Consider the following 25641-nt stretch of genomic DNA (forward strand, 5'->3'; position numbering starts at 1 on the left):
ACCTACAATTAAATCAGGTTGATGAGTAGTTTATTTCCTTAAGACAATATCAGGGACTGTGCCAGGGACTAGGTCAAATGTTTAGTGATTTGATTTCATGGTAACTTTCTTTTTTAAAATATATTTTTTAGATGTCAATGGACCTTTATTTTATTCATTTATTTTATGCACTGCTGAGACTCAAACCTAATGCCTCACACATGCTAGGCAAGTGCTCCTATCACTGAGCCACAACCCCAGCTTATGATATTTTTTTTATGGCAACACCATCATGACCCATTTTGTAACCGAAAGCGTGGTCCTTGTTTTTGATGCCAATCCAATAATGAAGACAAAGTCTTGAGAAAAAGGAAAAAGAAGGTTTATTGCTTTGCCAGAAAAGGAGAAACACAGGGGAATCCTGTCCCAAATGCTGTGATTCTTCCCATCACAGGGAGCTTTTATAGAGGTGACTCAGAGAAAATGAGATTAGAGAGGAGAGATCAGAGAGAAGTTTAGGGAAAAGAAGACCAGGGAGGAGAAGTTTAGGGAAAAGAAGATTAGGAAGAAAGTTTAGGGAAAAGAAAAACATGTAGTCAAAACATCCAGTGAACCCCTGTTACAATTTAACCAATGAGAAATTTGAGGCATAGCGAGGTTAAGTGATTAGTATATTCCAGAGGTAGAATTTGAATCTGCCCAAGAGCTGGTTTTCTTGACCACTTCACTCAATGCCTCTGTCGAAATAAAAAGACTAATAGGATACTGAAATCTGTAGGACCCTGTAACCTTAGAGGGTAAGTGCTGTCCTGCCTACCCTAGGTTATATATACTTATAACTTTAAAGTGACATGCAGAAATCAGTAACTGAAGTTCCATGGCTTTTCCCTAAAGATCTACCACACCTTGTCCCTGATTCAGATGGGACACTGATTTTCCATGATGTATTCAAGGTGAGAAACACGATATTCCAAGAGTTATGGTAGCTGTCATGTTCTGTGTTTCCAACACTGAATGCTGTGAGGACAGAAGAGAGAAAGTAGAGATCCCGATTTTATTAGCAGAGTGAAAATCATGGTTAACCACATTGTGCCTCTGGAAATATTGAGGCTCTGGAAGCTGTCAACTTGGACAGGAGGTAAGTGTTGTCCACAGGTTCCTAGGGCCTGAGGGTCTGGAGAGAAGGGACCTAGTGTGGTGGAATGGGGTTAATCAGTACCATCTTTAACTGAATTGTTTTCCACATAAACCAAGGGCTAAAGTGAAGTGGGCAGATAACACCAATAATTGCGTTATTTCAAGGGTGAGTCATTTCTGGCCTGGGGCACTAGGTCCAGATTTCAGTTTGATTCCATTGCATTCCTACGGTCACTCGTCACTCCTGCTTTAGCACAGAGATTAATTTCTATCCTGGTGGGTTAGTGCGACAAACCTACTCTGGGAGGTGTTTAAAAGTTTAGCTATTAAACAGAAGAAAGTCTGTGAATAACTGAAGGTTAAAAGAACACAGGGCCCTGGTGAACAATGACGGCCACTTAAAATGAAAAATCTTCTGACTTTCCACTTTCCTGTCTGTATTCCTCTCTTACCGGCTTTCTCTTGCTCCCACTTTTCTTTCTTCTCTGTGGGATGGCTTCCTCTCTCCTTCGCCCTTTGCTTTCTTCCATACATCTTCTCCTCACTAACTGGCTACTATGGTAATGGAAGCAGTAACCTTTGGACGTTAAAAGCAACCCTCAGAGTGCACAGATCAGGAAACTGAGGCATATAAAGCAGGATGTGAAGCAGAGTCAGAATGTAAACCTGCCCCTTGTGATTCACCATCCAGTATCCTTATTTTTCAATTAACTTTTTGGTGCAGGAGATTGAACATAGGGCCTTGTGCATGCTAAACTCAGGCTCTACCCCTGAGCTATACCCTCAGGTCCTCCTGATTCTTTAGCATTTGTCAAATGTATTTTATGCCTTTATAAAATATGTTTAAAAATAGAGGAGCTGAAAAGAAAACAATAAAAATTGAAATGAAAAAACGATCTCTGAGTAAAAGTTCTTTTACCCAGAGATAAACATTATTAACATTTTAGGTATATGTTCTCCCAATTTCCTTTCTATTCAAATGAGCAGAAATGACATTTATTTTAATAAAATATATTCTATTGCAGAGACACATTTGAACCTTGTTTTTCATGCTTGACTCTCTCTTGCTAGCATTACCTCATGCCATTAACTATTCTTGGAAATATGATTTTTAACAGAGGCATAGTATTCTGATTTATGGCTGTACCATAATTAAGGTAACCATTTGTGGCACTTACTGAGGAAAGTTTCTTGTTTTCAATTTATGAGCAGGTGGATGAGTTGTTTGATATGTCCTAAATAGGAGAGGAAAGATCTCCAGCAATCCTACATGTACTCTTTTTTATTCAAAGCTTTAAACTGACTTTTCTCCCAATGGGTTGCCACCTCTCACCAGGTGGCAAAGGGACAATCCCATCTCTGGTTGTGTTGCTGGAATTACTTTATTTCTTGTGACTTCCTTTGCCCTTCTGTTCCCATACATGGCACAGAATCCACTCCATGCGGTGCTTCCTTCCTTAGTTCTCTGACTCATCTTGAAACCAATGGCTTCTTCCTGCTGCCATGCTTATTGCCATTGGCTTCCTATTTTTGGTAATTTTTAACTTATGTTCCCTCTTCCCTTCCTTCTACCCCTCTTTTCTTCCTTCCTTTCTTTCCTCTTCTTCCCTCCTCACCCTTCCCCTCCTCTCCCATTTATTCTTTCCCTCTTGCATCCTTCCTTACTTTCTTCCATCCTGCCTCCAGCTTTGTTGAGGTATAATTGTTAAATAAACATTGCATATATTTGCAGTGTACAATGAAATGCTTTGATATATGCACGCACTGTGTAGTGATCACCATAATCACGCTAAGGAACATACCCACTGCTTTGAATTATTATTATTATTTGGTGGTGAGAATATTTAAGATCTATTCTCAGCAATTTTCACATATATAATATGTTATTATTAACTTATAGTTGATGTACTATATCAATATTCTCTCTCTCTCTCTCTCTCTCTCTCTCTCTCTCTCTTTTTCTCTCTCTCTGGTACTGGGGATTGAATCCAAGAGTGCTTTACCAGTGAACCACATCCTCAGCCTTTTTAATATTTAATTTAGAGACAGGGTCTTGCTAAGTTGCTTAGGGCCTCACTAAATTGCTGAGACTGGCCTTGAACTCACGATCTTCCTGCCTCCGCCTCCTGGCTGCCGGGATTACAGGTGTGAGCACCGCATCCAGCAATATTCTCTTGAACCAGAAAATAGTGCTTGCAGGACACATGCCAAACATAACCAGGGAGGGTAAAATAGAAACTTGTTCATTTTTGGCACTTGGCACTTTACAGTTTATAAATACTTACCTGCCCTGGGAAAGGTAGACATAGACATCCCTGACAGGGTCCATGGAGAGTCTCTCCTACTATTGTAATCACAAATCGGACACAGTTTTGGGGATTTTCCAATTTCAAAGATGAAGTGGCACAGGTAATGCAGTGGGTAAGAGGGCAGACTTGGAAGGCAGAGAGACCTCGGCTGAATCTCACCTTCGCCCTAACTTGCTGTGGAACTTTGATAGATAATACAGGTTAATCAACTGAATCTCAGTTTCTTCATTTGAAATTAAGGAATAATAGTGGGCCCTCACCGAAAGGCTTTGGCAAGGACTTAAAGAATAATACACCCAATGCATTCAGCATGGTACCTGAAGCTCAACTCAGTCAATGAGGGTATAGTGAGACCGTTACCTTATTTTGCCTCATCTCTTCATTCAAGGTTAATGCTTATATTTTTGATAATAGAAACTGAAAATTAAAGTGACAGCCATAGAATTATTCGTTACATATGTATCTGAGTAGATCAAACATCTTGGGTTTAAATTAAAAAATGGAAACTTTGATTACAAGAACTTGATGAGGAGCAGGAGATTTAAAGTTTTGGGAGCATCTTAATAGACATATGTAGAGCGAAGTACTTAACTTTTCATGTTCTCAGCACTATCAGGCTTGTGAGTGACGGACTTTAAGGGTCTGGGCTGCACGCAGAGCTTTCTGGGTCATGGTCTGATTCAGGGAAACTGCACAATCAAGCTTCCTGAGTCTAAGCAGGTGGACAGGCTGCCCTTGGGTTTTGGAACTGGACCGGAGCTGTCATTCCACTTACTCAGACCGGCGTGACCTTCTTTCCACACCTGAGGCTGCTTTCTGTGAGCCAAATATGGATATGCCAGGTGCAGAAAAGAAGTTCTTTGCTGTGGAGAACAATTTGGAGTAATATCTGCTCATAAACAGAGTCGTTTCTCTGAAAGTGATGCATTAGCAGCTGGGCTGGCCACTCGGCACTGTTCTTTCAGGCAGAACAACAGAAGGTCTGAATCACCTTCCGGAAGCACCTTGTGGCAATTTGCTAATTATTTTTATGAGGCCAGATCAGCAATAAAAGTGGCCTTCCTTCTTTGTTCTTTTTCCTAGCCATGTGATGGGAGAGACCATTTCTCAAGCCTGCATATGAGAGCCCAGCCTGCCAGGTGAGGGGGGTGTGCAGCCTGATGGCCAGATTGCTTTGCACTCTTTGCCTTTGCACGTCCTTGTTCTGGTCCTGAGTTTTTGTCCTTCTTGGAGTTGGAAGCTGAGTTATTTTCCTTGAGTTGCCATAACGAAGTACTATACACTGAGTGGCTTAGTACAACAGAAATGCTTCTTTCGTAGTTGTAGGGGCTAGAAGTCTGAAAGCAAGGTACTTGGCAGAGTCATGCTCTCTCCTAAGCCTCTAGAGGAGAAGAAGCTCTGTGCTTGTGGTGCTGCCCACCATCCTCGGCACTGTTCCTCTTGCAGCTGTGACACTCTGGTCGGTCTCTACCTTCGTCGTCACTTTGCGTTCTCCCTATCTGTATCTGTCTCTGGATCTTTACTAATAAGGATGCCAGTCATATTAGATTAAGGGCTCACCCCACTCTTCTTAATGAATTGCATCTGCGGTAACCCTAGTTCCAAATAAGCACACATTAGAAGACATTGGGAGTGGGATTTCAGCAAATCATTTTTGGGAAAGCAATGGAAGCAGAAGGTATCCAAGGATACCATATTTATGAAGGCTTGGGCATCCTTTGTAATTGCCTGAGGTTGCTTAAGAGTTGCTTCAAGTGTGTACTTGGTAGGTAGGTGGAGAGGGGCTCAGTTCCAAGCATGTGCTCATTGTACACACGTGTGTTCATGAGCATGTCCTCAGTGAGCTACTTTTATTTGTTTAAGTGAACACAGTAATTTAGTAAGATGGTAGCATTCAAAACAACAAATAAAAAGAGGACTTCCATCTCCCTTTTGAATCATCATCCATATTTGAGGGTCACCATCATTCTTGAGGCAATTTTTCTGTTGCATAGTCCTTGTTTCCTGAGGGAAGGAAAAAAAAATGTGTATGGTCATACTGAAAGTACCACAGGAAAGTTAAAATTCTAGAGTTAGATGTTTAAGAAAATCAAACTCTTTTAACCAACAGGACAGCTTTGAAATTTAATTAAAATCTTCTGAGACATACTACAATGTCATTTCATGAAAATATGGGCAGTTCTGTGGTGAATTTCATCCACAGTGCCTTAAGTGCTATGCTAATTTTAGAAATTATGCTGTATACAGAGATTCTGCATCCTGACGACATTTAATTCAATATTTCCAAATCCTGTGGAGGTGTAGTACCCTCTGGAGACAGTACCAACTCTACTCAGACAAGATATTCCAAGATTTTGAGACTATTTCATTCCTTATTTATATTACAGAGATATACTGGGCATAGTAGAAAAAAAATCTGAATGTTAAATTAGCTGTGTGAGTCTGGGCCTCAGTTTCCCCAATTGTATAAAAAAATAAAGTACAATGAAGACTTTGAATTTCTGACTTCTAAGGTTGTCTCTCACACCTATTCTTCTTGTAGTCTATGGTTTGTAATGATTTTTTTCTAGATCATTTTGGAAGGTAGATCAGGGAATTAACCAGGATTTTAGGGGACTGTCTGTGCTTTGGCATTCTGCTCAGTTCTGCTGACAAAAATCTTCTGTTGCGTGAAGGATTTCCCTGGTATTCGACCTCCACGTTTTTCAGGCTTGTCGATGCCTGTAGCACAGCAGTGACCTTGCAAAGTGAAACAGCCACTTTGCATTTCTTTCTGCCAGCAATCGTGCTCCCCAAAGGCTGTCTCAGAGATTATTGATGAGGGGGCATGGCCCAATGTGATCCCTAATATTTGTGTAGCTCTTTAGACTTTCCACAATGAATTCATGAACACTCATTTATTTAATCCCCATGATAGTCTGAAGGTAGGCTAGACTGGCATTATTATTCTCATTTGAAGAATGAGGAAGCCAAAGAACATTGAGGCTATATTGCCTTAACAAGGTCACAGAGTAAACTAGTGGCAGAGGAAGGACTGGAATACAAATTACAAATTTTTCTGGCTTCTAGTTCAAGTTTCTTTCTATCATATTACATTCAGATTGAACCCACAGATAAAGAAAGGAAAGAACTTAATGTTCACCTACTGTGTGCCAGAAAATATATCACACAGAATCCAAACCATCATGTATTTGATCCCAAGGACTGAATTCTTTCCATTCCCAGTATTTCTTTCTTGATACCTGGATGCAAAACTGTAAGTTCCAGGTGCAGTGACATAAAACTGATTGAGTAGGTTTGGTTTCATAGGTAACTCAAACACTCTCAGTTGTGGGGGGCTAGTACAGTTAGGGATGAAAACAGCTCTGGAGTGAGGTCATCTTCTGTGTCCTCCAGGGAGATTCCATGGTAGGCGAGTCAGGAGTGATGGAGCTGTCAGGAAATGTGTTGCTTTCCCCCACAAGAGACCCCTGGAAGACAGACCCACGAATGTGGCTTTCCTCTCTCTTCCTGGTGCGCTCTTTGGAAGTGCCCGGAAGTCTTTATGGCTGCTCTGAAGACTTTTTCCCCTGGTGGCTGGGCCCATAGTGATCTTGATAGGGACTGAGCTGGAGGAAGTATTGTTAAATCGCTGCAATAGTGCCTGTCTTATTTTCTTCATTGGCCATTGGTACATCAAATAATATTATGTGATTGTGTTATGGAAATAGAGCTCATTATAAGAAGACAAGATTGTGTTTCCGTGAGAGAATGGGCTTGGGTTACCAGAGCTGTTCTGGGTTCTTGGGAAAGTACTTTAAATCCCTGGGCTCCAGTTTCCCCATTTTTCTTGGTGGTGGTTCTGAGACTTCCAGGGGATGATGTATGTAGAGTGCCATACCCCGTGTTTGGGCCTTCTGTATAGTTAGTCCTGGACAAGAAGCTCTTCTTTCTTCTCACCTCTCTTTTGAGTTAACAATATGATTTTGTTAAGGTATTCTGGGATAAGGAACATTTTATTTGAAAGTGGTTTATGATCTTCAAGAACAAATATCAAAGCTTTAGAAAGAAGTTCTCGGTGTTATTTCCTCCCATCAAGCCTTAATAGCGTGCTGTCTAATTTTTCCTCTTCTGTGTATTTGGCATTTCTTCCTTCTGAGAACTTTCTTCCCTCTCTCCATATATTTCTTGTGGGGGTTGATAAAGTGTGGCTCTGCCTTCCTTACTACAGTGATTGGTCCAGGGTGGACACATGATCCTAGGAAGAGCCAATCACAGTCTTTATTGGAGTTTGCTGTGGTTGCCAGTGGATAAAGAGCAGCACCCTTTGCTGAGATTGCTAGCTGTGAGCAAGGGTGAGCCTGAAGCTGCTGGTGGCTGTCTTTGATGCCTTTAGAAAGAGCCTCCTGAGGATGAAGCCCCCATGATGGAAAGTGAAACAAAAAAAAATTAAAAAGAAAGATTACTCATGGTGCATTGGAACCTTTGAATCTATTTGACCATGCTGAAGTTCACCCTTGCTCTTCTTCTGACTGCTTGATTCTCTGAGACCAAACATCCTTTATCGTTTAATTTTTCTTTTTTGCCTTTTGATTGAAAACCCCCTAATGTTTACTTGGAATGGGTGGATAAAATGAGGGTTCTGGTGTCATAGGAAGCATATAATGAAGAGGTCCCTATAGAAGAAGGCAGGTAAGGTGTTAAAGAGGATCACTGAAGACTTATTTTGCCTAATCACAGTGGTCAGGAGCTGGCTTGTTTTTCAGAATAGACTTACATAAAAAAGCAGGGCACATGGATTGACTCCTGATTTCTAACATTGTTATAAAAATGATAGACATTTTTGAGGATCTGTCTCCTGTCCAAAATCCTATGTGTTTTTTAAGGCATGATTATAGGCAATTAGAAAGCTCTGCCTGGCAATGCTCAGGGGGAAGATGCTCTCCTCGCATCAAAGAGCCAGCACATTGCAGTTGTCTGAAGGGAGATGCAGTAAGGACTCAGTCCTGAGGCCAGCCATGTTCATTGGCTGCATTCCTAGACTGGTGCCTCCTTCTGGAAGTCCCCATAGAGAGTTCTGGTGGAGGTGCTTTTCTCCTTTTGATTCAGTGCCTTTCTGCTCCTAGCCTTTCTGTCCTTCTCCTCCTAGCTGACATGTTCCCAGGAGGCAGGAGCCTTTTGTTCATAGCCAGACTCTTTCTCCACCTGTGCTGCATCCATCTGATTCTCAGGTGTGCCATTCTGAGAAAAGAGGACCCCGAGGAGATGGCAGCTTTTCTGTCTATTGTTTGCAGTGTTGCAGTAAGTGAATGAAGCCTTGATTGGTACTTTCATTTTGGCTCATTGTTGGAATTGACCACCTGGACACCTGGCAGCTTGACAGTTTGAAATTCATTCCTGTGGGTTTTTCTAACCATTATCATGCATGATTTTCCAGACTGGCTAGGAGCAGAGAAATGTGTCTGAGAGTGGACCTCACACTTCCTGTAGGATTTTCAACCCCAGCTGTCCATTTAAAAATACTGATGCTCAGGTCCCCTCTCAAACTAGTTATATTGGAATTTCTATGACTACATTTCAAACATGGTAATCTAAAAACTCTTGGTGACCTAATATTAGCCAAGATTGGGAACATTGTTTAAGAGGCATCAGAGTCCTAATCTGTGACATAAATAGCATAGCTTCCGGAGGTTTTGTTCATCTACTGGATGAAAATCATATTAGGGTAGTGTCTGGAAAACTGCAATTCTCCTGTGGGTGGTAACTAATCCAAAGATTGATGAAACAATATTGATCCATTGCATGAGTCTGTGCATATGTGTGTATTCTTTGTTGGAAGGATGGACCAGGGAGTAAGGGAATAAAGAATCCAGAATCAAGGAATAGCCAATGGTAGGCCTGAGTGTCCAGAAGCACAGTAAACTAGAGCATGGGTCGTCTGATTTCTAAGTGAACATGGTTTCTTATATGGGGGCAGCTCAGTCCTCTTTGGTCTTGGAGACTGCTAACTGCTTGTTTTTGACGGCTGAATCTTGGATTTTGAGGAATCTTCCTGCTTGTCCCATTTCTTCTGCCCATTATTCCAGAGACGTGCCAAAATGCATTCTATTGTCATGTATAACTAAGTAGAGCAAACTACCAAGGTAAAGCTCCAGCTGCTGAAGGAGTGAGTGGTTAGTGGCTGGAGGGGACAGCCTTGGAGGGGACAGACCTGGGGATGCATTCTGGTCTTGCTGCAAAGCTGAATCCTTGGGCAAGTTTCTGAGCTTTCCCCTCATCTGCAATGAGATAGGTATGTCCCTACCAACTTTCTAGGGCTTCTGGGGGTTTATTTAAATGAGCAGCTCCAGAAGGTGGAGTTTCTTTCTCTTCTCTGGTCATTCACAATGGGAGAATGTTCCTGGCGGTTCCTAGAGGAGGCGGCAGTCAGAGGAAATTCATCACCAATGTGGTCTGAATATTACGCAAAGAGGACAAAGAAGGCTTTTAATGTAGCTTTGTTTAATACACTTTAACGACAACATTATTTTCCTGTTTTTTTAAAAATCATACATAGTTGTCTTTAGATGATCATACAGATTTACAAGCTATGAGCTCTTGGGCTCAATTCATAGTATATAGATTACTTTAGGTATCAATGAAGTCACACATGGAAATCTGCTTGACTGTGATGGGATAAAGATATTCATTTTCCTGATTCCTTATTGAAAGCCTTTTCTCAATCACTTTTAAATTGGTGGCCACTGAGAGGGGAGTGGAGTAAGGGGAGAAGATATGGGGGTAGGAAGGATAGTGGAATGAATCGGACACTATTACCCTATGTTCATATATGATTACATGACCTGTGTGATTCTATATCATGTACAACCAGAAGAATGAGAAGTTATACTCCATATATATATATGATGTGCCAAGATGCATTCTGTTTTCATGCATAACTAATTAGAACAAATAAATAAAAACAAAACAAAACAAAATTTGTGGCTAGTTATTATGGCAGGATAAACTGAAGAGGGGAAACCAGACTGTTTTCCCTTCCAATGAAGCCATCCTTCAGTACAACTACCTGTTCAAGTTCCAGCCATATGAGGAATAAAATTGGTTTAACTTGGAAGTCAACCAATTCTACTTAAGACACTCTGTGAAAGGGTCTGAGCTTCCATCTAGCATCCACAGGAAAAGCTGTGGTCAACTTATAAGGTCCATTGTGGACATGGATTGATGTTTGGTGTTGCATGTTTCCCACATCAGAATGCTGCTCACCTCATCCAGCCCCAGTTTTCTATCATGCTGCCTGGTTCTTCTCTCCACCTTTTATCTTCTTGCAGGATATTAGCAGAACTCAGAAAGAAAATCAGGAGATGGTGACATCTATTAACCACTCCCTTATTGATGTGTGCTTGGAATTTTGTTCATATTTTAGCTAGTACCTCTACCTCATGCATGGTAATCATGCTTTGTTTATTGTCATTGCATGTCTCTTTCCATTGTCACTCTGTAGATGTCTTGAAGCTAAGGACTGTTAGTCTTTTTTCTTGTGTTATCTATACCTTCTGCCTCCCACTCCCAAACCTGGTTACCAGGCTGTACATAATAATCATTCAGTTTTATTATATAGTTCAAATTTTCATCTCTACTTTTAAATCACCCATATATGGCCAGCAAAAATATCTTTCTAAAACATGATTTTGTCCAATTTCTACTTAAAACCCTTCAATGACCCCAATTTTCTAAAGGATAAAGCTCAAGTTCCAAATCCTCTGTTTTAGCAAAAAAAGTCTTTGGAGGTTTTGTTCTCCCCTAGTTCTTTGATTCACCAATCACGGTTTGCTCCTCCATCTCCTTAATACCATCTTATTTTGTACCTTTGAGCCAATACATCAATTACTCATTAAGCACAAAAATGCCTGTTTCCCACTGCCCACCTCACAGACTGCCCTTCTTCCTTCACAATTCCACATCTTGAAGGGTTGAGTTGCACCTTACAGCAGTCAAACATGTGGACCTGGCATCAGGCTGCTTGAGTTCAGTTTCTGACGAGTTGTCATTTGTCCTGGCCTTAGTGCTCTTATCTGAAAAATGAGGTAGTAGTGTGCTTGGTGGGAGAAGTCAAGGAGCTAATCTGTATCATCTATAGGAAGCACTTTGCAGGATGCCAGGTACAGAGTGAGTGTTCAGCTAAGTTTATCTAATTTCTTAATGGACTCAGTGCCAGGCTCACTGTTATTTTGTGTGTGTGTAGGGGTGGGTGGGGACTAACGAGGTACAAAATAAGACTAACAAGATAGCTGTATTAACTGGGAAGTAAAGGTAGCATAAAGGTCAAGCCCAGAAAAAAGAGCTCCAGCCCTATTTGGTGTGGGTATGTCTGGGGAGATGCTTTGGGGGGAGGGGTGTTGGAACCAAGTACCTAAGGATGCCCCAAAAGTGTTGCATGGTGGTGAGGATGTAGGGAGTGTGGAGTTGTGGCTGGCCTGATGAACCATAATCAGCCTGTGCAGCTGTAACAGGGAGAGACTATCAAGCACAGGTGCATGTGGTGTTTGGTGGCTTTGGGATGCAGCAATCTCCTAGTCAGCCCACTGGCATTCCCGACATCTGTCTCTTTCTTGCATGCAGGAGAAAAATGGAGAAGATGGCTCAGGCAGCAAAACTTTCTTCCTGATGGAAGGTCAGGTGAGAGGTAAGTTTGTGCCTCTCTTTGTGATCCTGAGTGTGTGACAGTTGTCCCCAAGGGAGTCTTTTTTTTCTTTATATATTGCATATATAAGATTTTTATTCAAATAAAAATTAATTAACTAAAGCATTTATAATGACATTTAAAAATGTTCTCAAAAGAACAAAAAATAATCATCAGAGTATGATTACTCTTTAAGGTCAATTTGTAAAATAAATTTTCATTCAAATGAAGTATATTTAAAAGTGAAAAGACAAACTCTTCTTCTGCATCTTTCACATTATTTTCAATAATTTGTTTTAAAAATTACACATAATAGTTAAAAAAAGAAGAAGGAAATTTTCTTATGAAGTATACAGTTGGAAGCATAAAAATGTAATTAAAAAATGCTCCAGTTCTAACATGTACATTTATATTAATAAATTGAATTCCTTAATCTCTCTTTTAACCTTGATAAATGGAGTTGGTTTGTGTGGAACAGCCTTTGTTCATTTCTTCACAGAGAGGAAGGTGAGGCTGGATATATCAGGGTCCTCTGGGGCCTTCTGTGAGTGAAGAGGAAGTTGTTTCACCCTTGATGTCCCATGGGTAGACCAGTAGGCATTGGCTATGATCAGGATCAATTTTTGCAACTGTTTTTGGTATGTATGAAACAAAAATCACTCTGGATCTTTCTCTCCCTGCTCATGTCCCTCATTCACAATGAGTTAAAATCACTTCCTCTACCCAATGCAAATGGAAGAAGAGTTATTTTTTTTTTTTAACCATAGGTGGGGGAGTTCATAGACAGAGGCCCTTATGAGACTTTGCATTGAAGTTCAGTTTAATTAGGAGTTTGGCAGCTATGTAAGTGTAGGTAGGGTCAGGTGGAGAGACGGCACTGGAAGCAGAGGGTAACATGTGAAGAAAAGAATGGCACAGAGTTGTCACATGTTCATCTCTTTCTTCAAAACTGGAACTGATGGCCATCAATATCATTTAGTAGATGGGGAAAAATCAAGTTAGGGATACAAAATGCAACACAACTGTGGTGGGAGAGTTGTGCAGTGAGACTTATTTTGTCTAAAAAGAATGAAAAAAACCAAAAATTATTATATTTGGTAGTAATTATCCCATGGCTGATCAGAATATTGTATAAAGATGGATAGAGCACTAAGCATCCCATAACATGAATATTTAAGTGTTGGAAGAGCCCTCATTGTTTTGCATTCTTTAGGGTAGGCATGCATTTTGTTTTTGTTTCAATAGTTTCATATAGAAGAGAATCAACATATTAAAATGTTATGAACTATGAGGTGTTCTTGGGTTCTGTGTGTGCAAACGTCTGAGAATTATACTGGGAAATTGATCAGCATTTGGTTGTCCGTATAGCTACTTGCCCAAGTGATGTAGTGAAAAGAAATGGGCTTGTTAGCTGGCCAGATTTGGGTGAAAGTCCAGGCTCCTCCTTACAAGCCAGGGAAGATGATTTGTGAAAAGTTGGGTAAATCCTCAAAAACAGAAGTTGACATTATCACCAACTTTTATGTGGATATTTAATGTGAAGTGATCATTGATCTCTTTGGGAGCAAGAAATAATTCATTTAATAAAATTTCTATTTGCTCCAAGGGGAGTGTTAATTTGTTGTTCTGATCAAACACTGGCATCTCACTTTCTATAAGAGGATATAATATTAGAGATTCTTACTGAGAGTCCATGAATAGGTTTTACGGGGTCTACGAGTATTCTAAAATTGTGTTGAAAATGTGTGTGTGTGGGTGCACATTTGTGTGTGTCTGTACGAGTTTGTGATATGTCTCATTCTGTAGGTGGGTATGAATATTGGATTCCTTTTCTAATTAACACCCGAGTTACCTGTGAAATTTTATACTTCTCTTTAATTTTTTTTCAGTTAATAAAAAAATCAAGGCTTAAAATTTACATGATTTAACGGAATGTTATTTGGAACACTGGAGGCTTGAAACATAAGCTTTCTGCATCCAAATTTGTTGACATTTCTGCTAAATTATGCAGGTCCTGTTTGGGGACATAAGCAGTAAACTTGATAAAGGTAAATTCAGTGGGTTCTGGGGAATAGTGACCATTTAAATTCCATTTTTGTTATAATTAAGTTTGCCACTCTTTGCTAGGTGTAGCCCCACTTGGAATTCATAATGATTGTCAATGTCATCTCTCTGTCAGAGCATACAGACTGTGCTTCCCTGTTCCAGATGCCGGTGCGGCAATTTAAAGACCAGTCAAGGGTTCACATTAGATTTCAAGATGGAAAGCCACTGTGTCTTTTTGCCTGGCTGCTTTTGCTTTCAGGAGACACTTGAGTGCCATGGAGTGTGGTCAGAACGTTCTCCTGTTTTATTCTGTGATTCCCAGTGATCAGGCCGAGGACTAATGTACCTTGCAGACAGTGTTCACCTGTCAAGGCCAGTGACTGCAGCCTACTTGATTCCTTGTGATGAGTCTGAATTTCAGGGCCAATTTTCTCAGCTTTGCTCACCTTGTTCAGCCCTGAGGATGGCTTCCCAATGCTATTCAACATTGTATTTTGCAATTTAAAATAGATTCATATTTCTTGGTTCTCGTTGTTTAAAATGACCTTTTCTATTATTTAAAAATAATTAAGTAAATGAACAGATCAAAACATTTCAGCAGTACAAACAGAACAAAATTCTGAAAGTTAAAGTGTGAGCCCTTTTCCCACTGGAGAAGAAGTCAGCATTAAACATTCATTTTGTATTTGTCTAGAAAGTGTCTGTGTAAATTCATGCAAAACATGTAAATATAGCTTGAAACAAAACTGAGATTATTACACAAGTCTACTTTTCTCTGAGTGATATAACTCACTATTTGAAAGGTCTGTCTGGCTTTCCTTTGCATGAATTAGACATTATTTATTTATACAGAACTATGGATTCAGTTGTTTTTCCTTCTCTCCCCTGGCTAATGCAAGAAATGCTAAAATGAACACCCTTCTTAAATACATCTTTGCATACATGGTCACAGACATTAGTAAAATATCTCTAAGGCTAGTTTTCCAGAAGTAGAATTGTTGAGGTAGAGAATCTGTACACCTGGCCTCATTTTGTAATCTTTATTTCTATACTATCTAATAACATAATTAATGAGTTCATTTAATTTAGCAATTTAAAAACATGAGCTCCCTAGTTTTTTCCTCACAGAACACTTCTAATAATAAGTGTGTATGTTTTTTTTTTCCTCATATAAAACAATCCCCCAACTCTGGGCACTACCTGGGTTTCCAATGATCTAAGTGATTCTAGCACTACCTAGAACTTTTGCAGATCCCACAGAGGTTAAGGACTTAGTCTCACAAGACTGCCTTCACAAGATGCCAATCACAATCTGTGTGCTATAAAGCTGGTAGTTCCCATGACTGTCTTGTCTAGTTTGATAATTTGCAAATGGCTCAAGAACTCAGGAAAACTTTTTATATCACTGTGACAAAATACTGGAAAAGCAGCTTGAAGAAGACTTATATTGGGTCGTGGTTTCAAAGGTTCCAGGTAATTATCAGCTGGCTCCATTTTTTCCTGGACCTGTGGTGAGATGATACTTCATGGTGGAAGGAAGGCATGTGGACCAACTGCTCAACTCACAGCAGAAGCGAGCAGAGGAGTGGAGGAGAGTCCAGGAACAAAATATACCCTTCAAGGCCTGTCCCCAGTGATCCATCGCTTTTCACCTAGGCCCCACCTCCTGATGTTTCTGCCACCTCCTGATAGCACAACCATCTGAGGACCAGGCCTTCAGCCTGTGAGCTTTTGAGGAACATTCCAGACCCAGGCTTTAACACTTACCATTGCATCTCAGGAATCACCAAATAGAAGACATACTTTGTTAATTCGTATTCTCTAGACATAAAGAACTGATAGGATCTATTTATCTATCCATCGATTGGTTGATCCAACTAATTATCCATCATGTATATATTTAAACTCATGCAAAAACATTTCCATAAAACTTGAAGCAATTAACCTCAAATCTTGAAACAAGGTAAGTGCAGAATTTCATAGTAATCTGCCTCCATGTTTCAAGTCTTATGTACATGTTTTTGCATGAATTTGCAAAAAATGCACATACTAAGTATATGTACTATACGTGTGTGTGTGTGTGTAGATAGATAGATAGATAGATAGACAAATGGATGGATGAGTGGATCTAGATATTTGAGAGGAGATTTTTTAGAGGAACTGGTTATGTGATAATGGAGGCTGAGATTTCTCACATCAGGATGGCTGTGAGCTGGAGATACTAGGATGCTAGGAGCCTGACTCAGTCCAAGTCTAACAACTTTAGAACCAGAGAAGTCAATGGTGTAGTTCTGAGGGTGAAAATCTGAGAACTCTGTGGGGGGTCAGTTTGAGGCAAATCTCAGAGTGCACAAGCTGGAGAGCCTGGAATTCTGATATCCAAGGGCTGGAGAAATGTCCAAACTCAGGGCGCGCGCGCGGGCTCACACACACACACACACACACACACACACACACACAGAGAGAGATGGAGTGAGCGCAAATTCACCTTTCGCTCACCTTTCTGTGCCATCTGGGTTTGGAGTTGATTGGATGGTGCCTGACCCTATTCAGTTCACCAACTCATGCTAATTTCCTCTACATACACTTACACAGATGCACTCAGAAATAATGGTTTGCAGTTTTCTAGATATTTCTTAATCTAGTCAAGGTGACTATTATAGATGCAAAGGGTAAGGTGTGGGGGAGGGGTACAGAGCTTCACGCTCTCTCTGGGCACATTGTCCCCACAACTCTTCCATTTACAAACTAACCGGGAACCTCTCTAAGCAATCTTCAGGGTTTTAATGGAGGTTCTATTACAAAGGCATGACGAAGTCATCGGTTATAGGTAATTAACTCAATCTCCAGTTCCACTCCCATCACTGAAGTCTGGGGAGTAAGACTAAAGAGCCAACCTTCTAATTAGTGGTCAGTTCCTCTGGCAACCAGTCCCAATCCTGCAGCCATCTAGGTGCTCACGGAGATTCAGTTAGCATCAACTCAGCAGGTTGAAAGGGCTCATTATGGACAACAAAAGACAAGCCTCTCACCCCTATTACTCAGGAAATTAATTCCAAAAGTTTCAGAACCTTTGTTTTAGAAATGAGTGCAAAGATTTTATATATATATATATATATATATATATATATATATATATAAATACATATATTTCTTATATAATTATATGTGTAAACATACATATAAAATATTAATAAGAAATATATATGTATTTTTCTAGCAAAATATCATACTAGTCATTAAATTGATTGTTTAAAATATGCCATATGGCAAACTTCCTTTCACCTATGAAACTTCTCCAGGAGATTTTTCTTTCTACCAATGGTTTATTGTTGTCCCCTCCAACCTGAACTTGACTGAGTGTACGAGCAGAATGCTTCTTCAAAATCAATGTTACCTTCGAGAACTCTGTGACCATCAGGTGCTTTAGATTTCCTCCTCACTGTTTCCATACTTGGTCTTTCTACCTTACAGCTACCTGGACTTCTCAACAGACACATGGCACCTTGTGTTATGGAAGAAATTTTATTATTTGATCAAAACTTGGAAAGCAAAAACTTTCAATTCTTCCTTGGTTACATGTAGTATCACATGACCTCATATAAGGGGTTGAGGATCTGCTGTTAGCCCTGAAATTTGTCCTAACTCTGGAAAATCCTTTATTCAAGAGAGGACCCTCACCTCAATGAAGTCTCCTGGCTTCACCCACATCCGACTTGACACAGCAGCCTCAGTATCCAGTCCCATGTGTTCTCGTCTATCAATGCTGGTGAATGGTGACCAGTTCCTCCACTCCTTCAGGGCAAGTCTCTTTCCTCTCTCAGCAGGCCAAGTGCTTCATTATGATTTGGCCCTAGTTAAAGGTCCAGTGGCCAGGGAGACAGAAATAGACCCTGGGGGTTGGGAGTGGTCATGTTTTGTTCTAAGGCAGAGGCTTCTGCATTATTTTTATGAAGGGGTAGAGAACTCTGATTTCACGTGGAGGAATGGACCTCTTCTTTAAGTGCAGAGGGGTTAGGAAAATCTGGGGATTCACAATTTCTGAGTACATTGATAGCAAGATTTCCATCCCATATGCCAGGGCCCTAGTCCTTTGTAATCAGAATTCAGGTCTAGATGGAACAGATTTGTTTGGGTTGAGATGGTCATCTCTGGAACTCCATTACTCTACTTAAATCCTGGATCTGATCCTTAGTGTTTTCTATCTTCTGGCTGCAGAATATGGAGGATTTCTTACATGCTGCCCAAAAGGCCCTTTGGCCATTGTTCTTTGGCTTGAGTTTGTGATTCATCATCTTCGACCTTTCATTGCTATTTCTTCAATACATAATAACCCCAGCAAAAGCCAACCACTTCCATAGTCCTTGGAATTATTGCTCTGCTTGAACTAGCATTGCCCCTGCTACTTCATCCCCTGGTATTCCATCTCAGTTCTCCACCAGCAAAGACTGTAATGATTGTAGCTACAATATATGGAAGATTATTAACACTTCATCTACCACTTATGATGGAGTCCCCATTGTAAAGCAGCTGGCTGGAGATCCAGCTAAAAATACCATTTCAAAATCAATTTTTTTTGTGTGTGCTGCTCCTGATACTGTTTCTAGTTTGGGTCTCCCAGGAAATACTGTGAGATAAAGATTTATGTGTAAGGAGTTTTTTGAAGGAAAGTTTTGGCAACAACACCAGGTAAAAAGGAAAGGAAACAAAATTGGTCAGAGGAACAAGTTGATGTACTTGCAATAGAGCCCTCTGATGATTTCTTAGAGAGTTTTGGAGCTGGGATGGCCCTTTAGAGTTGCCCCAAATCTAAGTGACAGGTGTACCTTGACATCTCCTGGTGTCCCTGTGCAGGAGTGCTGAATGGGGTGAGGCACTCACCCTGCCCAGGGTGTTGGAGAAGGACTCAGCTGAGAATGACCAGCAGCCAATATTTCCAGCAGTGGGGGAGGAAAGGAAGAGTGTGTTCTCTGCTAATTAGGGAGATGTGGGCAGTGGGCAGAGCATGTCTATCACCTCCTCAAAGACACTGCATTGGTTTCTGCTCAAAATTGTTCCTAGGATAGGTGAGGAATTGCCAATGTAGCAGAACAGAGAGAGAATTTCAAGACTGTCAAAAGACAATGTACCTAAGTGTAAGATTTGGAAAATTTAAAACTCTTGGAAAAAATTGAGACATTGGTACAGGCAGTGATTTTTTGAATAGGACCCCCAAATCACAGGAAATAGACGCAAAAATTGACAAAGGAGATGGCATCAAACTAAAACGCATAGCAAAGGAAAATACAGAGCAATGAGATAATTTAGAGAATGAGAGAAGATATTTGCCAACCACTCATCCAAAAGAGGGCTAATATCCAGAATAAATAAGAAACCCCAAAAAACTTGACAAAGCCCAAGCACTTTAGTTAAAAATTGGGCAAATGATCTGAACAGACACTTCTCAGAAGAAATAGACATTTCTCAAAGAAATGCAAAGCCAAAATAGGAAAGAATAATCAATATCATTAGTCATCAGAGAAATGAGAGACAAGGAGAATATGTCTCACCCCAGAGAGAGTGGCTACTATGAATAAAAACAAACAAAATGCTGGCGAGGGTGGAGAAAAGGAACTTATATACAAAGACCAGTATGGAGGTTCCTCAACAAACTGCAAATAGAATCACCATATGCTCCAGCTCTCTCATTTCTAGGTGTTCATCCAAAGGAAATGAAATCAGACCACTAACGAGATACCTGCATACCCATTTATGGCAGCTATTCACAACAGCTAAGACATGGAACCAGCCTCGATACCCAGCCACAGATGAATGGGTAAAGAAAACATGGCATATATGCACAATGGAGTATTAGCCATAAAGAATGAAATCCTATCATTTGCAAGAAAATGAATGGAACTGGAGAATCTTCTGTTTAGTGAAATAAGCCAGACACAAGAAGACAAGCATCACATGTTCTCTCTCATAGGTGCAAGCTAAAAAATGTCGACGTGAGACTAGAGTGTTGATTACTAGAAATTGGGAAGGGTTTGTGTGGCGGGGTGGTGATTGGAATAAGGGAGGTTGGATTTGATTGATGCATACTTTATGCATGCCGAAACCCACAATATGTCCAATTAATGTGTCAAGAAAAACATTAGACAACGACAGTGTGCAGCTTCAAGTATATGATAGCATGCTAGCCCAAAGGAGCAGAAATACCCCCTGGGCCTAATGTGTGCATGTGCTCTTCAGAAGGTACACGCACTGTCTCCAGTCACAAGGGGTCTGCTGGGGGAGCCTGAGAGAAGGTGTAGTCTGTCCAGAAGAAAGAGCAAGTGCAAATCCATGACATTCTGGGCACTGTTAGGTAGCCAGAGGGGGATTATTTCACCAGATGCTTCGATTAGAGAAAACTGAAACAAGTCAATATAAAAGAGGTGACAAGATGAGTTCTAGGTCTCTAGTAGAAACCTAACGCCTTGATTCCTCTGAACTAGTCCTTTTCAGGTTTCTTTTTCAACTTCTATTTTTAAAATGGAGATTTTTATTTTGATATAATTGTAGATTCCCATGTGGTTGTAAGAAGTTCATGGGTGAGACTCTGTGTATCATTTACTTACCTTCCCCTGGTGGCACTATCTTGCAAAATTCTGTGAACACCATGGTTAAGAGATTGCGACCAATGTAGCTGAGACAGGTTCGTCCACACCATAAGGATGCCTCCCGTTTCCCTTTCCCAGCCACACTCCCTGCCTTCCCAGACCCATTCCCTCAATCACTGGCCACAGCCCGTCTTTTGTCCCTGTCTAAAACTCTTCCATCTCAAGAATGCTAAATAAATGGAATAATACAGCGAGAGACCTTTTGGGACTGACTTTTTCCACTTAACAAGATGCTCCGGAGATTCATTTAGGTTGAATGTAATAGTAGTTCATTCCTTTTTATTGCTAAGTAGTATTCCATGGTGAATGGGTGCTATGTTTTAACCACTGAAGGACAGTGGGGTTGTTTCCAGTTTGGGGCCGTTATAAATAAAGCTGCTATAAACATTTGTGTTCAGTTTTTGTTTTGTGTGAACATAAACTTCCATTTCTCTGTAATACCTGCCCAGGAGTGCCATTTCTGTGTTGTAAGGTGGTTGCATGTTTAGTATTTTGAGAAAATGTCAAACTGCTATGCAAAGTGACTATACCATTTTTACATTCCCACCAGCAACGTATGAGCCAAGTGGTTGTTCTGAATTCTCGATAGCATAGGGTGATGTCACTATTATTACTTTAGCCTTTCTAATAGGTGTGTGATTATACGTCATGTGGTTTTAATTTTCATTTCCCTCGTGTCTAAAAATGGTGAGCATATTCTCATGCACTTATTTGTTACGTTTTTCTTCCTATCTTTTGACTATTTTATAATTGTTTGTTTCTTACTGTTGAGTTCTGAGATTTTTTTTTCTTTTTTACATATTCCAGATATGAACCTCTTTTTGGCTGGGTGGATTTTCAATTTTTTTCTCTCATCCTATAACTTGTTTCTTCATTTCTTAACAGTATTTTTCACATAGCAACATTTTTATTTAAAGTGAAATTTATTAATAATTTCTTTCTTTCTTATTCTTTTTGCATTAAGGATTGAACCCAGTGGTGCGTTACCACTGAGCTACACCCTTAGCCCTTTTAAAAAACATTATTTTGAACCAGGTCTCACTAAGTTGCTGAGGCTAGGTTAAATGTGCCATCACCTGTCCAAGCCCCCGAGTCACTGGGATGATAGACATGTACCACTGTGTCCTGCTCAATATTTTCTTCTAAGGATTGAATTTTGGTGTTTAGTCTGAGAACTTGTTGCTTAGCTCTAGATCCAAAATATTCTCTTTTATATAATGTGCATGTGCCTTCAGTTCATAACCCATTTTGAGTTGATTTTTGAAGCAGGTGAGCCCTAGTCTAAGCTTTCACCACTGCTGATTCATCTCTTCCTCCTCCTCCTCCTCCTCCCGCTCTTCCTCCTCATTCTGTTCTCTCTCCATCTCTTTCTTATCCTTCTCCTCTTTGACTATGGATGTCTAGTTGGTCCATTACCATTTCTGGAAAAAGCATATTCTCCTGAATTGCCTTTGAAACTTAGTGAAAAATCAGTTGTTAGTGAGGATCTATCTCTACGTTCTGTGTTTGGCTTCATTGATCCACGTGTGTCTCTCCCTTTGCCAGTTCTACAGTCTTAATTACCTTAACTAGAAGTTATAAAATTGGGTAGACTAATTTCTTTTGCTTAGTTCCTCCTTTTCAAAATTATTTAACCATTATAGTTTCTTTGGTTTTCTCTATACATTTTAGGTTCTTGTCTCTACCTTCAGAACTCTTGCTAAGATTTTGACTGGCATCATGTTAAATATGTATCTCATTTTGGGAAGAATTGACATCTTTAACTAAGTTGAGTCTTTCAAGGAAAAAGTATTTCTCTTCATTTATTTAAATCTTCTTTGATTTTTTTGTCAGCATTGATAGTTTTCAGCATGCAAGTCTGATGCATGTTTGTTAGATTCTAGCTCAAGTTTACATTAAAAAGAATAGCTTCATCAATGCACAGATGTTTGCTTTCAAAGGGATCATGAATCTCTTCACGGTGTTATTGTAGCAGGTGAGATATTGCAAAGGAAGGTATCTATGAACAGCCACATGTCACAAAAGCCAAATCACATAGTGGCAAGGTGTAGTGGAGCAAGGGCTTTGACACATAGACCTTTTCTCAGCTGTGTTGTATTCCATTTATTCCTGTTCTCTTTGAACCTTGGTTTCTTCTTCTGTAAAAAGGGGGATAAATGTATATTGCTTGCCAGGGTTCTCTCAAGGACAAACAAATCAATACTTATAAATGCATGTTTTCTAAAACAAGACATCCCTGTTCAAAGGAAAGAGTTGTACTCTTCCTCTATGCACATCTGCTCACTCAGCCAGCTCTTGTCCTCACTGTTCTTTGATGTACGACATGTGTGACTTAACAGTGACAACTGTGAGCTTGAAAAGGATGCAGATTTTATTAGATTGGGAAGTTTAAATAATTTAATATCCCATTTCCACTGTACAAATCTGTATTGTAGAAAACTCTTTGGGAAGCAAAGTAAAAAATCCCATCCAACAAGATAATGAAGGTTAGCTCTGTCTGGGTAAAACTCCAGCTCACTGGACTGGTCAAAATTGAAGACTGAGTTTGGCTTCCTCCAAAGCATCCATGGTCAGTATCTGTCTCTCCAAGTAAAAGTCAATGACAACTTGCCTGCCAGGGGAAGTTCCAATTGCATCTTAAGAATGAAGATCAATACAATCACTGCAAGTAAACCGTGTCTGACCTTATCCTCTGCAAGAAGAAGAACCAACAGGGCATGAAAAGTGTCAGCATTTTTGGATTTGGCAGGTGATAAAGGGGAAACAGTTTATGCTGTGCTCATCCATCATCGAACATCAGTAAGATCATTAAGGTTAAAACTAGAGCTAAAGAGGTAGCAATCTATCCAATTCCACTATTGGAAACCCTAGCACTAATTCAGTTCAGTTCAGTTCAGTTCAATTCAATTCAATTCAATTCAATTCAATTCAATAAGCATCTATTAAGTACCGATAATGTGTATGACTGTTCAGGCTTCAAAGAAACCCATCCTCTAACTGTTCATTCAGTTTACTTCCTAAACCAGAATGCTGGGAAGAAGCATGCAAAGAAAGGCAGATATGCAGATGCAGAAAATCTACTGTGATGACTACCGAAGGCTGTGGATAAAACCCTGTAGAATTACCGTGAAGGGAGACACAAACTACATGCTCATAGAAAAAGCAGGCAGTTTTTGAGTTGGGACTTACTGCAGGATGAGTAGGCATTACCCATGGATAGAAAAGGGATTAGTTCAGTTTGATCTGACTATCATTTACTGAGGCGTGATGTGGGATGGACCCAGGATGGGCAGTGCTATTGACGAGGTGAACAAATCCCCATTTCCATCCTCAGAAAGGTTACAGGTATAAAACACCAAGTAGAGGAGGCAGAGGCCTGGAAGATGGATACCCTGCCTGAAGAAAGAGACAAACAAGTTTATAGGGAAAGGTCTCCCTTGCGACCTTGCTCAATTTAATCTGCTTTCTACGATTATCTTTGGCCTGGTCACAGTTGTTAAGTTTTGCCTTTCTTAAAGGCAGTGACATTTTCAGAAAAATGCTGGGGACCTGGAAATGGCCAAGGACAGATGCAGAGACATGGTGACAATCCTCCAGTTATGCTCTTTTTCCCTCTAGAGTCCAATACATTTGGAAGGACATATCTTATAACTGCTGCTCTTGCTGTGATTTTCATTATCATTTCCTTTCTGGGGACTGATTCTACTTTGAGGTTTAAATTAGTATGCTTTCTTCATGCTTATCTTATAAGAAGGACAGAACTCATCTTCTTCAGTACTAGAGACAAAGGCTGCAGACAGGTTCCATAGAAAAATTTGGACATATTCTATTGACCAAATGTTCCTGGGGCCAGATATCATGAAAGGCAAAGAAAAAAAATTAAAAAAAGAGTTAGCAACCTGAGGAAGGAAATGAGCAGACAGAAAATCAGAATAGAGAAGAATGGAAAGATGTGACCTGGGGTCTCTGGGACTGCAGGGAAGCTGAATGGGGACCATCTTAGGGCTCTTGTCACCATTGAGGAGGAACCACCAAGTGAAGGCTGTCTTTCCATCATCCATCAATCTTCCTGTTTGGAGTGAAGCTCATCTGTGCCTTTAGGTCCTTCTCAGCTCCTGTGCATCCACACAGGCATTACCTAACTTTTACACTTAACCACTCATGTTTTCATTGCCATTTATTATTGGTTTGGAGAGACAGAACAATTTTTTTTTCTACAGTTACCAACAGGGTCAGACCTTGAACTGAGACTCACCAATCCCTTTGAAGCACTCTTTCCAGTACTCTGTGACCCCACCACCTAAAAGTTGATTTGTGGACCACACAGTGTATCAAAGCTGAGAGTTGGTCCCCCGTTGCTCTGTGGGCAAGTACTCCTTCCTGGGATGAGAAATAAACAAGATGGTGACAAGCTCCTGAAGTTCTTGTGCCATTTCAACCTGATACTTCACTCCCACATCTAGAGACAGGGTTATTTCTGGTGAAATCCTTGCTGTAAATACACCAATCAATTTTCCTTACAAATGATTCCTAATATGTAATTATGTAATCAAGCTCTCCCATAAACAAGCTGGGCCTTGACACTGAATGATGGGAGGCAGTGATATTTTAAATAAAAGATGATCGCACCACCATTTATTTTGAAGTACAATTTTCAGGGTTGGGAACTCTATATTAATGGAAGTTTGGAGATTAACAGCAAGCTAAATGTGAAACCCTATGAGCCGGTGCCTTTGACATAAACAAATGTATAAAAATAGCATTCTTCAACTGTTTGCAAAGTCTTACAGAGCTACAGGGCTTTTTGCAAAGCAGAGGGTGCAAAGAGTACCGGCTTCATCAAATTCTGGCAGTGATCTGTTAAAAA

Source organism: Spermophilus citellus (assembly GCF_964194105.1).
Source record: "Spermophilus citellus genome assembly, chromosome: 8".
Lineage (NCBI taxonomy): Eukaryota > Metazoa > Chordata > Mammalia > Rodentia > Sciuridae > Spermophilus > Spermophilus citellus.